Here is a 16,217-nt window from a genome sequence, read left to right as displayed (position 1 = left end):
AGGCAATGGCATCCCACTCCAGTACTCTTGCCTGGAAAATCCCATGGACGGAGGAGCTTGGTAGGCACAGTCCATGGGGTCACGAAGAGTCGGACACAACTGAGCGACTTCACTTTCACTTTCATGCATTGGAGAAGGAAATGGCAACCCACTCCAGTGTTCTTGCCTGGAGAATCCCAGGGGAGCCTGGTGGGCTGCCGTCTGTGGGGTCGCACAGAGTTGGACACAACTGAAGCGACTTAGCAGCAGCAGCATATCACAGTGAACCCTCTGCAAATTTCCAAGTTTCTCTCAATGACATATATTGGAGACCTTTCTACATCAGTATACACAGATTTACTTCAATCTTTTCAACTCCTGCATAGTACTCTAGCATATAGATACACTGACATTTAAACATCCTCTGATTCATGAGTATTTAAGTCATTATCAGTGTTTTGCCCTTAATGCCACTAGGACCATGGTTTCGCAAATTGTGTGGGTGCTGTAAACACACAGAAGTGCCACAAATATTTTTCAATTTTGAGGTAAGCACAGCAAAACCTGTCACACACTACATAAACTACTACTACAATGCGACTATTAAATTTGGCTCTAAGTACTTAATAGAACCATTAGATTTTTTTTTTTTTTTTTTTTGTCCTAGGGTTCACCATAAAGAAAATCACCAACGGTAAAAATGCCATGAACCAGAGCACCTGAGGATCTCTGTGCTGGAGCATCTTTACACATGCCTACGAGTGTACACCATCTCAGAGGTCCTAAGAAGTGGCTTGTTTCTTGTGTTGTTTTAATTCAATAGAAACTTTTATTAAAAAGAAAGACTTTCAGCCTATACTCACATTTTTTTCCTTGAAAATCTATTTTACAAACTTATTTTCAACAAATCCTCAGCTAGCAGACTTTCATAATTCACTCTGGCAGTCATATTACTGTCATTGTGAGCGCGTATATTTCAAATAACTTTTATTTCCCCCAAACTTTATATTTTTAAAAACCTATAACAGTGATATGACTGCAGATAGTATAATTTAAAAATACACTTACTTTAGATATGTGTGAACAGAAAGAAATGCATAAGACGTTCTGCCTTGATTTGTGTATTGTAAAAGTTCAAATGAAAGATTAACAAGTCATAATTTTGTTGTGTAGTATTTATACCAACAGAGTTTAGTAATGATGAGCATAATTTCAGCAGATTTATGACATTGCTGGATTTCAAAATAAAAGTCTACTGTTGGTGCTTCATCTCACATGCCGAGAGACAGACAATCCAGACTTTCCACAGAAGCTGATGACATGCTGGGAAGTTACTGTGAGAGTTAAAAAAAAAACAACCCTTTCAACTCTAAACCAGACTTTATATTTTTAAAGATACATTCTTGAATACTTAAAAAAGCAATAGAATTCAATGATTTACCAAATAACTACAAAATACCATTAGCTGGTATATCTGAGGACAAAGGTCTCCCTAAGCCATGTCACAGAATGTTCCTACAGTGGTTTCCATGGCTTGTTAATTATACCCATTGCTCAAGAGTCACAGGCATTAAAGAGGCAAGGCTATCCTGCAATGTTTTATCTTCACTGTCATTACTGCTGCTGTTTCCTCAAGCACTTTCAGTAAATGCTTGTCAAGGACTAGTTTAGCTGGAATTTAATCATTATTTTTAAATCACTGGTTATTGTCAGCCTTAATGTTTCTATCACTGAACACAAAGTAATAATACTTATTACCTGACTCCTGAGACTGTATAATAAAGTTTGTATTATGATTTGCTGAATATTATGCATGATAAAACACTTGTGGAAACATTTTATCAGAGCATTCTTCTGACAAAGCAGTCCAGAAGGAAAATCTCAAAAGAACTATCTTCCTTTGATGGCTGTGAAACAGATTTTCAGAAAATTTTATCTACTTATATGATGTTTATCTTTTTTACCAGAGTTATGAGTGAAACCAAAGGGAATGCAAAGAAAGCTCTAAAAGAATGAACATGGTGATTCTGCTGGATTTAGTGACTTTCTGGTTTTAAAATCACCCAAATCCCAAGTAAGTAATGAGAGTTACTTGTACCTATGCTAAATTCCAAGGTGATGACTATGGTAACTTCTCGATATATAGAGGTGAGTCATAAACTGAGGCTTAGGTGTTCCCAAGATGTAAATAGTCTTTGACGTGGCTACTCAAGACATTTTGAGTTTACATGAATTGCCTATGAACTCTGTGAACTTGTAATAAAGACAGTGTCACTGGACTGTGTTCAAGATGTAACCATATGGGCCTCTCATTCAGACTCCACCCTGAGTTTCAACCAGTTTCAACAGGCTTGAATCCTTGTCAGGATGTGCTCCAGTACAAATACTCCACGTCAAATTCAGAAAGACCAATGCAGTTTTAAGTAAAACTAGGACTTAGTTTAAGGAATATCTTCATACTATAAAATATATAATGGGGGGAGGGTCAGGAAGATCCCCTTGGAGAAGCAAATGGCTATTCACTCTAGTATTCTTGCCTGAGAATGCCTTGGACAGAGGCTACATTCCATGGGGTTGAAAGAGTCAGACACACCTGAGCAACTAACACTTTTTTTTTTTTTTTGCAGGGGAGGGCTTCCCTGGTGGCTCAGACAGTAAAGAATCTACCTGCAAAGTGGGAGACTTTTATTCAATCCCTGGGTCAGGAAGATGCCTGGAGAAGGGAATGGCTACCCACACCAGTACCCTTGGCTGGAGAATTCCATGGACAGAGGTGCTTGGTGGACTACAGTCCATTGGGGTCACAAAGAGTCGGACACAACTAAGTGACTTTCACTTCTAAGCTTAATATAGTATAATATTCAAAGGGTTGTCAATGTAACGCAGGGAAAAAACAGCTTTAATGAATTTTTGATTACATTACTATTGCCTGTTTTATAAAGCCAGAGAACATTTTCTCATTACAAGTTGATTCTATTTGAAAACTGAGCATCTCAGGTTTTTGAAGACAAGTGTTGAGAAGGCACAATGGCTTTCTAAGTTAGAATCTTCTCAAATCAAATCCCTTATGATTATACAGTGGAAATAACAAATAGATTCAAGGGATCAGATTTGATAGACAGAGTGCCTGAAGAACTATGGACAAAGGTTAGTGACCTTCTACAGGAGGCAGTGATCAAAACCATCCCCAAGAAAAAGAAATGCAAAAAGGTAAAATGGTTGTCTGTTGAGGCCTTATAAAGAACTGAGAAAAGAAGTCAAAGGCAAAGGAGAAAAGCAAAGATACATCCATCTGAAAGCAGAGTTCCAAAGAATAGCAAGGAGAGATAAGAAAGCCTTCCTCAGTGATCAATGCAAAGAAATAGAAGAAAACAATAAAATGGGAAAGACTAGAGATCTCTTCAAGAAAATTAGAGATACCAGGGGAACATTTCATGCAATGATGAGCATAATAAAGGACAGAAATGGTATGGACTTAACAAATAGAAGATAATAAGAAGAGGTGGCAAGAATACCCAGAACTATACAAAAAAAGATCTTCATGACCCAGATAACCACGATGGTGTGATCACTCCCCTAGAGCCAGACATCCCTGAATGTGAAGTCAAGTGGGCCTTAGGAAGCATCACTATGAACAAAGCTAGCGGAGGTGATGGAACTCCAGCTGAGATGTTTCAAATCCTAAAAGATGATGCTGTGAAAGTGCTGCACTCAATATGCCAGCAAATTGGGGAAACTCAGCAGTGGCCACAGGAACTGGAAAAGTTCACTTTTCATTCCAATCCCAAAGAAGGGCAATGCCAAAGATTGTTCAAACTAGCACACAATGGCGCTCATTTCACATGCTAGCAAGATAATGCTCAAAATCCTCCAAGCTAGGCTTCAACAGTACATGAATAGAGAACTTCCAGATGTTCAAGCTGGATTTAGAAAAGGCAGAGGAACCAGAGATCAAATTGCCAACATACGCTGCATCATAGAAAAAGCAAGAGAGTTCCAGAAAAACATATATTTCTGCTTCATTGACTACGCCAAAGCCTTTGACTGTGTGGATCACAACAAACTGTGGAAAATTCTTAAAGAGATGGGAATACTGGAACAGCTTACCTGCCTCTTGAGAAACCTGAATGCAGGTCAAGAAGGAACAGTTATAACCAGACATGAAACAACAGACTGATTCCAAATTGGGAAAGGAGTACGTCAAGGTGGTATATTGTCACCCTGCTTATTTAACTTATATGCAGAGCATATCATGTGAAATGCTGGGCTGGATGAAGCACAAGCTGGAATCAAGGTTGCCAGGAGAAATATCAATAACCTCAGACATGCAGATGACACCACACTTATGGCAGAAAGCAAAGAGGAACTAAAGAGCCTCTTGGTGAATGTGAAAGAGGAGAGTGGGAAAAGCTGGCTTAAAACTCACTATTAAAAAAACTAAGATCATGGTATTCAGTCCCATCACTTTCTGGCAAATTGATGGGAAAACAATGGAAACAGTGACAGACTTTATTTTCTTGGGCTCCAAAATCATTGCAGATGGCGACTGCGGCCATGTAATTAAAAAATGCTTGCTCCTTGGAAGAAAAGCTATGACCAACGTAGACAACATATTAAAAAGCAGAGACATTACTTTGCTGACAACGGCCCATCTAGTCAAGGCTATGGTTTTTCCATGTATGGATGTGATAATTGGACCATAAATAAGCTTGAGTGCCAAAGAATTGATGCTTTTGAATTGTGGTGTTGGAGAAGACTCTTGAGAGCCCTTTGGACAAAAAGGAGATCAAACAGTCAATCCTAAAGGAAATTAGTCCTGAATATTATTCATTTGAAGGACTGATGCTGAAGCTCCAATACTTCGGCCCCCTGATGCAAAGAGTCAACTCATTGGAAAAGACCCTGATGCTGGGAAAGATTGAAGGCAGGAGGAGAAGGGGACGAAAGAGGATGAAATGGTTGGATGGCATTACCAACTCAATGGACATGATTTGAGCAAGCTCTGGGATATGATAAAGGACAGGGGAGCCTGGCGTGCTGTAGTCCATAGGGTCACAAAAATTGGACACAACTGAGTGAATGAACAAGCCAGAGACTGGACTCAGTTATTGGAATATAGGTTATATTTCTCTCTAAGATGACTTGGGGCAGAAAGCATGTTGATAATCATTCATCTGGACAGTCTACTTGCACCACATAAAACTGGACCAGCTTCTCCAGCGGCCTCAGCTTCCTTCTGTGGAAGCCATGGAGAGAGAACTTTTAATTGGAGAATGTAAAACCAACCCACAGTTCTAGTTTCTTGAGAGGGTTAATTAATATGTATGCTTTAAAGACATTTTTTTTTTAATTTTAATTTTTATTTTCTGTGCTGGGTCTGCATTGCCGCACAGGCTTCTTCCTAGCTGTGGAGAGCAGGGGCTGCTCTCTAGTTGTGATGTGTTGGTTTCTCACTGCGGGGGCTTCTCTTGTTGTGGAACATGGGCTCTCGGACTTGTGGACCTCAGCAGTTGCAGTTCACAGGCTCAGTAGTTGGCAGCTCTCGGGCTTTAGGGCACAAGCTCGGTAGTTGTGGCACACAGGCTTAGTTGCTCCAAGGCATGTGGGATCCTCCCGGATCAGGGATTGAACCCAACTTTCCTGCACTGGCAGGCAGATTCTTTACCACTGAGCCACAAGGGTAGCCCTTAAAGACACTTAAGAAAAAAATTAAATTAACTGATTTATTTTATTTGGAGGCTAACTACTTTACAATACTGTGGTGGTTTTTGCCATACATGGACACAAATCAGCCATGGGTGTACATGTGTCCCCCAATCCTGAACCCCCACCACCACCTCCCAAGATACTTTTTGTAATGAAGGATCTTTTCACTGAAATAATAAAGATTAAAGTGATTTTTCTGTAAATCCATTAACTATATATAATGATACAATTGATAGGCACAAAAATTCTAGATTATGGGCCTTATTTGATAACATAAGAAATTCAGTAATAATTACTTTAAAATCACTGAAGAATATATAATAGTTGGGAAAATTATGATACTAATCAGTGTTGAAGGAATGAAGGAAATAGAAAATTCTCATTTCTCAACCAATTTAGTAATAACTAATTAGGCAAGAAATAGGAATGGATGCTAGAACTAGCTGATGAGTTTGGCCTGAGGAACAGGATTTTACAGTCTCAAAAATTTCTCTTTGCAAAATAATTACTAATTCCAAAATGTCAAAAAATTCATACTTTTACAGTAGAGAAGTCTCAGATATACCATCTTATTCAAGTGATCAAAGTTAACATCACCAGTTAAGAGAACAGATGCTGTAATGAAATTTTTGCATCTTGTTTTATGTCCCTACATATGTCTTGAATAGTATTTGTATCCTACTGTTGTGAAAATTGTATAAATCTTAGTTATGTTGAATTGGTTCATGACTTTTGGGCTCTACTATCTCCTTCTACATTTCTGTATATTCATTCTATTAATTTTTGAGAGTCTGGTATTAAATCTTCAACTACAATTCTTAATTTAGCTAATTTAAAAATAATATTTAGCAGTACTCTATGTAACTTTGTTCTGTATTTTCCAAGGCTCCTTTAAATGTGTTATCATGCTTTCATAATTCAAAAAATAAAAAAGAGGAAAAAAGTTAACATCATCAGTAATGAAAAAAATCAATACCATGTACCACACGATTAGAGCCAAGGAAAATAGCACACCAACATTTCTGTGAAATTTTGTCCAAAAAAAATGCATGATCTGGAGATAATTATGATGGAACAGTAGATAAACACAAGTTGAGGATAATGTCTTCATAACAACTGACCTTAAAATCTTCAAAAATGACATATTTGAGAAAGTTAAGGAAAAAAGGAGGAGCTTTTCTAGAATAACTGAGACAACAAGGTACCACAATTGATCCTAGATTAGGTCCCCTGACATGAACAGTATTGAGACAACCGGCCAACCTTGGACAAAGTCTCTGGGGAAAGAGTACACAGAAATTTTTGTACTATTCTGGCAAATTTTCTCTCAGCTTGAAATTGCTCCAACATTAAAAGTGAAAAATTAAAATGTTGTAAAAGTCCTATTCTTTGACTAGGACTCCAGTGATTGAATATCCCAACAGTCAAGTTCATATAAGAAATAATCTGACACATCTGCATAACCAAGTTTAAACACTGAACACAAGGTAAGCGGTGACTCCCCACAGGCCTCACCTGTGAATCACCAGTGTGTGTTGTTATTGTTAGTACTTAACATTCATCCGGCACCCACATTATTGTACATAATATAGCATAAGTAATAGTCTGCTAAGGAGTTGTTGTAAAAAATAAAAATTTACATATACATACATATCCAAATACATTGTTATGAAGGGATGGGAAGTCATGGCTCAGACCTCACAAAGACAAAACTAGATTCAGGCTATTCCTCTCCTTTTCATTTCAGGTTAAAGGAGGTACAGGCCCAGGTGTTCACACATTACCAAATTACTGCTCTGTAGTTTGAAAGGAATGATGATGGCATCCTGTTTGTGGTCATGGCCAGTTGAGTAGGACACTACACCTGTGCAACCCCAGGCCATTCACATTTCAGCAAGGCTGTGTAATTAAAGTGGTAACCCTTACTAACCAGAAATATTGGTGACTTTCAGGATGCAGCAGAAGCCCTCTGTCCACCTAACTTTCAGTTACAAATGGGGTCAGAGGAACCCAATCAAAGCAGAACCTGGAGAAACTTGGGGGGCTGCCACTTCTCCCTTTAAATCAGAGCTCCCTGAACATTCTACTCAGTAGCCAGGAGGTAAAAGTTTAGTGCTGAATCTTGAAAAATCTCTTTAACTCTCTGTTTATGACAAAATCTACCCTTCCCTCTTCAAAAATTGTGTTTAAAAGAAACATTTATTATTATATAGAACACAGATTGCCATGTATAGAATTGGTACAGATATAAATTGAAAAGAATCATAGCTCATTTAAACCACTGAATGTCTGAAAATTACATCAACTGACAGAAAGTCAGGGATTGCAGAGATCTATGCAAACCCAATTATAAGTGGGACACTTTGGAGAAAATTTTATTGATAAACTAGTAATAATAATAATAATAATAACTGAATGCTTACTAAGGGCAGGGCAAGATTCTAAATACCAACACAGAATGATTCTTAAATCCTCATAACCCTACAAGAGCATATTATTGTTATTCCACTTTACAGTTGAAAATATTGTGACCCAGAAATGGTAACTAACTTATCCTAAGTTGCACAGCTGATAAGTAGGCAAACAAGAATTTGAAGGCAGGCAGTTTGGGTCCAGAACCTAAGTTCTTAATGATAATATCATACCACTCTAACTGTTAGAGGGCTTTACAAGTTATCACCACCACTAGTCTAGTCCAACTTTTTCCATTCTATCTATTGGGTCAGAAATTACAACATTTTAAATCCAGGGAATTCAGAATAGTCACTCTAGGATATAAGCCAACCCAGCTACTGTTCAAAAAGTGTTAGCTAAATGAAAATGACACCAAGAATCAAAATATATTTGAGATGAAACTGAAATTTTAATTTAATAACTGTAAATTTCATGGATTAATGAGTAGAACATCAACATCAATTTTATTACTTTTTTAAGTGACAAAAGCTGTTTCCCACACCCTCTAATCCATATCCAGGCTTGTAGGCATACATGTATGTAGTAAGTGATTTAAACATTCAGTGTATCTAAAAACATCCCAAATTAAAGATAGAATCCGTAACCCAGGAAACAAATTTTTCTGATTCTTTTTTTAAAATGTTGATTAGATAATAAGGAATTATAAAGCACAAAAGTTATCTTAACGTTCTCTTTAAACTTCTCATACCTGTGTGTATGTGTTGTGTGTGTATGTGAAATAATGTTAAATGTGTTCTGTATAAGTAAACAGGATTCATATTCTAAAACATTCTAAACACTTGTATAGGCCAGTGGTAAACATCTCTGAAAAAAATATCTTTGACCATCTCTGAAAAAAAAATTCAGCTCAAGCAACTTTGACATCAATGAGTATGAATAATAATAAAAGTTCTAACTTTTAATCATTTATAATTGAATTAAGTTTTATATGTAGCAGTAACAGGATATAAATACTGGTGTGCATATATAGCAAATATAGTCTGGTTAGAATACATCTCTATAACATAAAATGATGGATCTACTTTCTGAAATTCAAGAGGCCTACATTCAACATGTAGCTCGGTGTGACCTTGAGCAAGTTCCTTAACCATTTCATGCTGACTGGCTCCCCTATAAACTGTGACAATGAAACTATTTATTTAAAGGATTGCATAGCTAATTTTAAGTTCCAAATCTAGGCCTAAAAGAAATAAGATCTGGGGAAAAAGAACCTAACATTAATATGTTAGAGGGCCTTCAGGGACTAAGAATCTACCTGCCAATGCAGGAGACGCAAGAGACGTGGGTTTGATTCCTGGGTTGGGAAGATCCCCCGGAGCAGGAATGGCAACCCACTCCAGTATGCTTGCCTGGAGAAGTCCAAGGACAGTGGAGCCTGGTGGCCATAGTCAATGGGGTCACAAAGAGTCAGACACAACTGAGCATGCACATGGAGGCGCACAGGGACTAAGAAAGTGAGATGAAAGCAATACTTGAAGCCAGTAACTAGACAGAATTCAGATCAGAATGGTAACAATGGAAATGGAGAAAAAGCCACCTTAGAAGACATTTTATGAGGAGAGATGACAAAAGAAATAACTTATTTAAGATCATCTTAAAATAGCAATCAGATTTATGTCAATTGTTAAAACTGTAGTACTTTTCTATAGCTTCTATAATAAAATTAGTATTTTTTACTTCTCTTCAGACCAAACTTCCATCTAAGAGAAACTAGAAAAGCTAGACAACTTTTGTTTTTAAATCTATTTGAAAGGATCAGAGAGTTACAAAGACACTGAGGATTTGGGGGAGGGACCCAAAAGGAAAAGGAAACCCAGAGAGATAATCTAAATTCTGTTAACTGCCAGTAACAGAAGTAAATTTTCTTGGAGCTGCAAAAACACTGAAACTGTATTTATAATGTATGGTAGTCAGTCAGAATAAAACCAGAAATATATAAGATATTAAATTAAATACAAAATTTGATTAAAAAAACAGAAGACAAACAGCCTCCCAGATAACCAAATGTTGGTGTTATTAATACCTGACAGCCGCTTCAAGCCATTATTCAAGAAGCTCTACAATTCCCAAGCAAAAGAGATATAAGAAAACCCTCCCTGGGCACACTGTCAAACTGCAAAAATTAAACAAACAAACAAAAAAAATCTTGCACGCAGAGAATAAGACATACACTTTCAATAAAAAGCAAAAATTATACTAAGAGCTAACCTCCCAACAAGAACAATGTAAGCAAGAAGACAACAGAATGACTTGATTTAAAGTAACAAAAAAACCCCAAACTCAAACCCAAAACTACCAACCTAAAATTCTATCACACAATCAAAATGTCCTTTAACAAAAGAAAAATAAGTATCTTCAGAAACCAAAAATGGATGGATTTGCTAACAGCAGATCATACTCGAGAAAATATTAAAGGAAGTTCTTCAGGCAGAAGGAAAATGATCCCAAATTATATCTCAAGAGATTTAATAGAAAATGGAGAGCAAAAAAGAAAAAATATACAACAAATAGGTACTTGGAGGTTCTTAAAGATGCAGAACTAAAATACACAACAATAACACACATACCACAAGGGGAGTAAATATAGTTAAGAGTGTTCTATCTTTTAAACAAGAAGGAACTACTATATGGCACATGGAACTCTGCTCAATGTTACCTGGCAGCCTGGAGGGTAGGGGAGTTTGGGGGAGAATGGATACATGTACATGTATGGCTGAGTCCCCGTCACTGTTTACCTGAAACTAACAAAACATTGTTAATCAGCTATACTCCAATTTAATAAGTTAAGAAATTTTTTTTTTTAATTTAAGAAATGTTTTGTTTGTATTATCCAAAAAGTGGAATTGGCAGAAGTACTAATTTATTTTCAGTTCAGTTCAGTCGCTCAGTCGTGTCCCACTCTTTGCAACCCCATGAACTGCAGCATGCTGGGCCTCCCTGTCCGTCACCAACTCCCGGAGTTCACCCAAACCCATGTCCATCGAGTCGGTGATGCTATCCAGCCATCTCATCCTCTGTCGCCCCCTTCTCCTCCTGCCACCAATCCTTCCCAGCACCAGAGTCTTTTCCAATGAGTCAACTCTTTGCATGAGGTGGCCAAAGTACTGGAGTTTCAGATTTAGCATCAGTCCTTCCAATGAACACCCAGGACTGATCTCCTTTAGAATGGACTGGTTGGATCTACTTGCAGTCCAAGGGACTCTCAAGAGTCTTCTCCAATACCACAGTTCAAAAGCATCAATTCTTCAGCACTCAGCTTTCTTCACAGTCCAACTCTCACATCCATACATGACCACAGGAAAAACCATAGCCTTGACTAGATGGACCTTTGTTGGCAAAGTAATGTCTCTGCTTTTCAATATGCTATCTAGGTTGGTCATAACTTATTTTAGGCTTCAGTAAATCAAGGATGCATGTGGTAATTACGGTAATTACAAAAAGAATAGTAGAAGAATTTGTAACAAAGTTCATAGAGAGGAAAAGTAATAAAAATGCTTGAAAAGAAGGGGGGAAAGGATATTAAAAGGAAACAGAAATAGTCAAACAAATGCAAAAATATAGTAGATTTAAAGGCAGCTGCTGCTACTGCTGCTAAGTAGCTTCAGTCATGTCCGATTCTGTGCGACCCCATAGACAGCAGCCCACCAGGCTCCCCCATCCCTGGGATTCTCCAGGCAAGAACACTACAGTGGGTTGCCATTTCCTTCTCCAATGCATTAAAGTGAAAAGTGAAAGTGAAGTTGCTCAGTCGTGTCTGACTCTTAGCAACCCCATGGACTATAGCCCATCAGGCTCCTCCACCCATGGGATTTTCCAGGCAAGAGTACTGCAGTAATTTGCAATTATGTACATAAAGAGTAAATAAAAGCAAACTAAGTACTCTCATTCAAGACATCACTTGGGCTTCCCTGGTGGCTCAAACAGTTACAGAATTTGCATGTGATGTAGGAGACCTGGGTTTGATCCCTGGGTCAGGAAGATCCCCTAGAGAAGAGAATGGCAGTCCACTCCAGTATTTCTGCCTGGAGAATCCCATAGACAGAGGAGCCTGGCAAGTTATAGTCCATAGGGTCACGAAGAGTCAGACACAAGCGAGCAACTGAGCATTGTGGATAAATGTCTTCTCCTATCTTTCAGCTTCACATCCTGCCATTCTTTCCTTTCTCACTAGTTCTCACCATACTAGTTTACACTCAGTTCTCAAATACACTAAGTGATTTTTCATGTCATGTCCTTTGCATATACTGTTCCCTCTGCCTGCAATGCTTTTCCCTCTAGTCTTCCCATAGTTCTTTAGATAGATCTGAAAAATCTTCAAGTACTTTATAAAAAGGAAGTCAGTCACATGGTTTTCTACTCCTCAGCTTTTCGTTTCCTTCATAGCACTTTTCACATTTTATATTTATATTGCTAACTAATTTCTGACGAAGCTTCATTCATTTGTAAATGATGTACATATGTGAGTGTTTAGCATGTGCATGTGCCCTGGGGTGTTTCAAGGGCTAAAGATATAACAATGGAGAAATTCCCTGTCCTAGGGGACCTACTTTGTAGTACAGGATATCACCGTGTAAAGGTGAGAAGGCTGTGCAGCTCAGAGAAATGAAGTAACTTGCATTCAGACACACAGCAGATATATAATGTCAAGACCATGGTTTAAACTCACCCTGTAAAATTTAAAACAAGCACCAATTTTTAGCGTGAGAAGTTGTTGACAGATTGACCAAGAAGGACCATCTTTGTCTACCAAACGGAAAGAATGAAAGTGCTTTATTTATTTAAATAATCACATGTGTAAAGGATTTAGTATAATCCATTTGGCATTGCCCATTTTCTTCAGGTGTTGCTCCTATTATACGCCTTTGATATTTCCTTATCATACCTGTTAGTCCCAAAATAACTGGCTATGATCATAATAACTCAAGATTCCCAAAAGGATTACAGAAAAGCAACAGTATAGACACTACTTAATACTTCTCTAAATCTCTAAGTGGTCTCTATCTTTTGTGAGATGAGCAGAACTCCCTAAGAACTTCTAAAACATTTTATGCGACTTAGCATAAAGTATATGCAAGTTCACAAGAAAGAAAAGTACTCATTCCTTTTCCCTGAGCTCTCTAATTTTCCCTAAGCCATCTGATGTAAAACATTCCTGGGTCAGACAGTTTCTCAGTTTAGTTAGTGAGACATCAATGTCAAACAATGAAAAAAATTTTACCACATAGAGGAAAAGGGATCAAAGGTAACCAGGTAAATCCCTACTAGGCCAGTTCTATTTATGATTCTTTTATTCCCACCACTGTAAGAACTATCCCTCTGTCATGTCCAATAAAGCAATGGTTTCCAAATCTGGCTGATCTAAGTGTGTTAAAAACCTAGGAAGAGATAGAATATAAACTATTGGCTTCATCCCCAAGAGATTTGATTCACAATGTCTGAGGCAGACTCTAGGGATATTAATATGATCCTTAAGCCAATCTGAAGTCCAGTGTGGAAAACTGTTATTCTAGGGAATTCCATTTTGTCTTTGATCCACTTCGGGGCATCTATAGATAGATGACAGATTACAGATAGTGATGGAGAAGGGAATGGCAAACAACTTCAGTATTCTTGCCTTGAGAACCCCACTAACATATGAAAAGGCAAAAAGATAGGACACTGAAGGATGAACACCCCAGGTCGGTAGGTGCCCATATGCTACTGGAGATCAATGGAGAAATAACTCCAGAAAGAATGAAGAGACGGAGCCAAAGCAAACACAACACCCAGCTGTGGATATGACTGGTGATGGAAGCAAGGTCCAATGCTGTGAAGAGCAATATTGCATAGAAACCTGGAATGTTAGGTCCATGAACCAAAGCAAATTGGAAGTGGCCAAACAGGAGATGGCAAGAGTGAACGTCAACATTTTAGGAATCAGAGAACTAAAATGGACTGGAATGGGTGAATTTAACTCAGACGACCATTATATCTACTACTGTGGGCAAGAATCCCTTAGAAGAAATGGAGTGGCCATCATAGTCAACAAGAGAGTCCGAAAAGCAGGACTTGGATGCAATCTCAAAAACAACAGAATGATCTCTGTTCATTTCCAAGGCAAGCCATTCAATATCACCCTAATCCAAGTCTATGTCCCGATCAGTAATGTTGAAGAAGCTGAAGTTGAATGGTTCTGTGAAGACCTACAAGACCTTTTAGAACTAACACACAAAAAAGATGTCCTTTTCATTATAGGGGACTGGAATGCAAAAGTAGGAAGTCAAGAAACACCTGGAGCTACAGGCAAACTTGGCCTTGGAGTACAGAATGAAGCAGGGAAAAGACTAATAGACTTTGCCAAGAAAATGCACTGGTCATAGCAAACATCCTCTTCCACAACACAAGAGAAGTCTCTACACATGGACATCAAAAGATGGTCAATACCAAAATTAGACTGATTATATTCTCTGCAGCCAAAGATGAAGGAGCTCTATACAGTCAGCAAAAACAAGACTGGGAGCTGACTGTGGTTCAGATCATGAACTCCTTATTGCCAAATTCAGACTTAAATTGAAGAAAGTAGGGAAAACCACTAGACCTTTCAGGTATGACCTAAATCAAATTCCTTACGATTATACAGTGGAAGTGAGAAACAGATTTAAGGGACTAGATCTGATAGACAGAGTGCCTGATGAACTATGGATGGAGGTTCATGACACTGTACAGGAGTCAGGGATCAAGACCATCCCCAAGAAAAAGAAATGCAAAAAGCAAAATGGCTGTCTGAGGAGGCCTTACAAAGACCTGTCAAAAGAAGAGAAGTGAAAGGCAAAGAAGAAAAGGAAGGATACAACCATCTGAATGCAGAGTTCCAAAGAATAGCAAGGAGAGATAAGAAAGCCTTCTTTAGTGATCAGTGCAAAGAAATAGAGGAAAACAATAGAATGGGAAAGACTAGAGATCTCTTCAAGAAAATTAGAGATACCAAGGGAACATTTCATGAAAATATCAGCTCAATAAAGGACAGAAATGGTATGGATCTAACAGAAGCAGAAGATATTAAGATGAGATGGCAAGAATACACAGAACTATACAAAAAAGATCTTCACGACCGAGATAATCATGATGGTGTGATCCTCACCTAGAGCCAGACATCCTGGAATGTGAAGTCAAGTGGGCCTTAGAAAGCATCACTATGAGCAAAGCTAGTGGACATGATGGAATTCCAGTTGAGGTATTTCAAATCCTAAAAGATGATGCTGTAAAAGTGCTGCACTCAATATGCCAGCAAATTTGGAAAACTCAGCAGTGGCCACAGGACTGGAAAAGGTCAGTTTTCATTCCAATCCCAAAGAAAGGCAATGCCAAAGAATGCTCAAAGTACCACACAATTGCGCTCATCTCACATGCTAGTAAAGTAATGCTCAAAATTCTCCAAGCCAGGCTTCAGCAATACGTGAACCGTGAACTTCCAGATGTTCAAGCTGGTTTTAGAAGAGGCAGAGGAACCAGAGATCAAATTGCTTCCAGAAAAACATCTATTTCTGCTTTATTGACTATGCCAAAGCCTTTGGCTGTATCCAGTTCAGTTAGTTGCTCAGTCATGTCCGACTCTTTGTAACCCCATGAACTTCAGCATGCCAGGCCTCCCTGTCCATCACCAACTCCCGGAGTTCACTCAAACTCACGTCCATCGAGTCAGTGATGCCAGCCAGCCATCTCATCCTCTGTCATCCTCTTCTCCTCCTGCCCCCAATCCCTCCCAGCATCAGAGTCTTTTCCAATGAGTTAACTCTTAGTTTCAGCTTTAGCATCAGTCCTTCCAAAGAACACCCAGGACTGATCTCCTTTAGAATGGACTGGTTGGATGTCCTTGCAGTCCAAGGGACTCTCAAGAGTCTTCTCCAACACCACAGTTCAAAAGCATCAATTCTTCGGCACTCAGCTTTCTTCACAGTCCAACTCTCACATCCATACATGACCACTGGAAAAACCATAGCCTTGACTAGATGGACATTTGTTGGCAAAGTAATGTCTTTGCTTTTGAATATGCTATCTAGGTTGGTCATAACCTGTCT

The sequence above is a fragment of the Bison bison genome, unplaced genomic scaffold (assembly GCF_000754665.1).
Source record: "Bison bison bison isolate TAMUID 2011002044 unplaced genomic scaffold, Bison_UMD1.0 scf7180017864479, whole genome shotgun sequence".
NCBI lineage: Eukaryota > Metazoa > Chordata > Mammalia > Artiodactyla > Bovidae > Bison > Bison bison.
The sequence above is the reverse complement of the archived record's forward strand: the minus strand, read 5'-3'. Positions refer to the sequence as shown.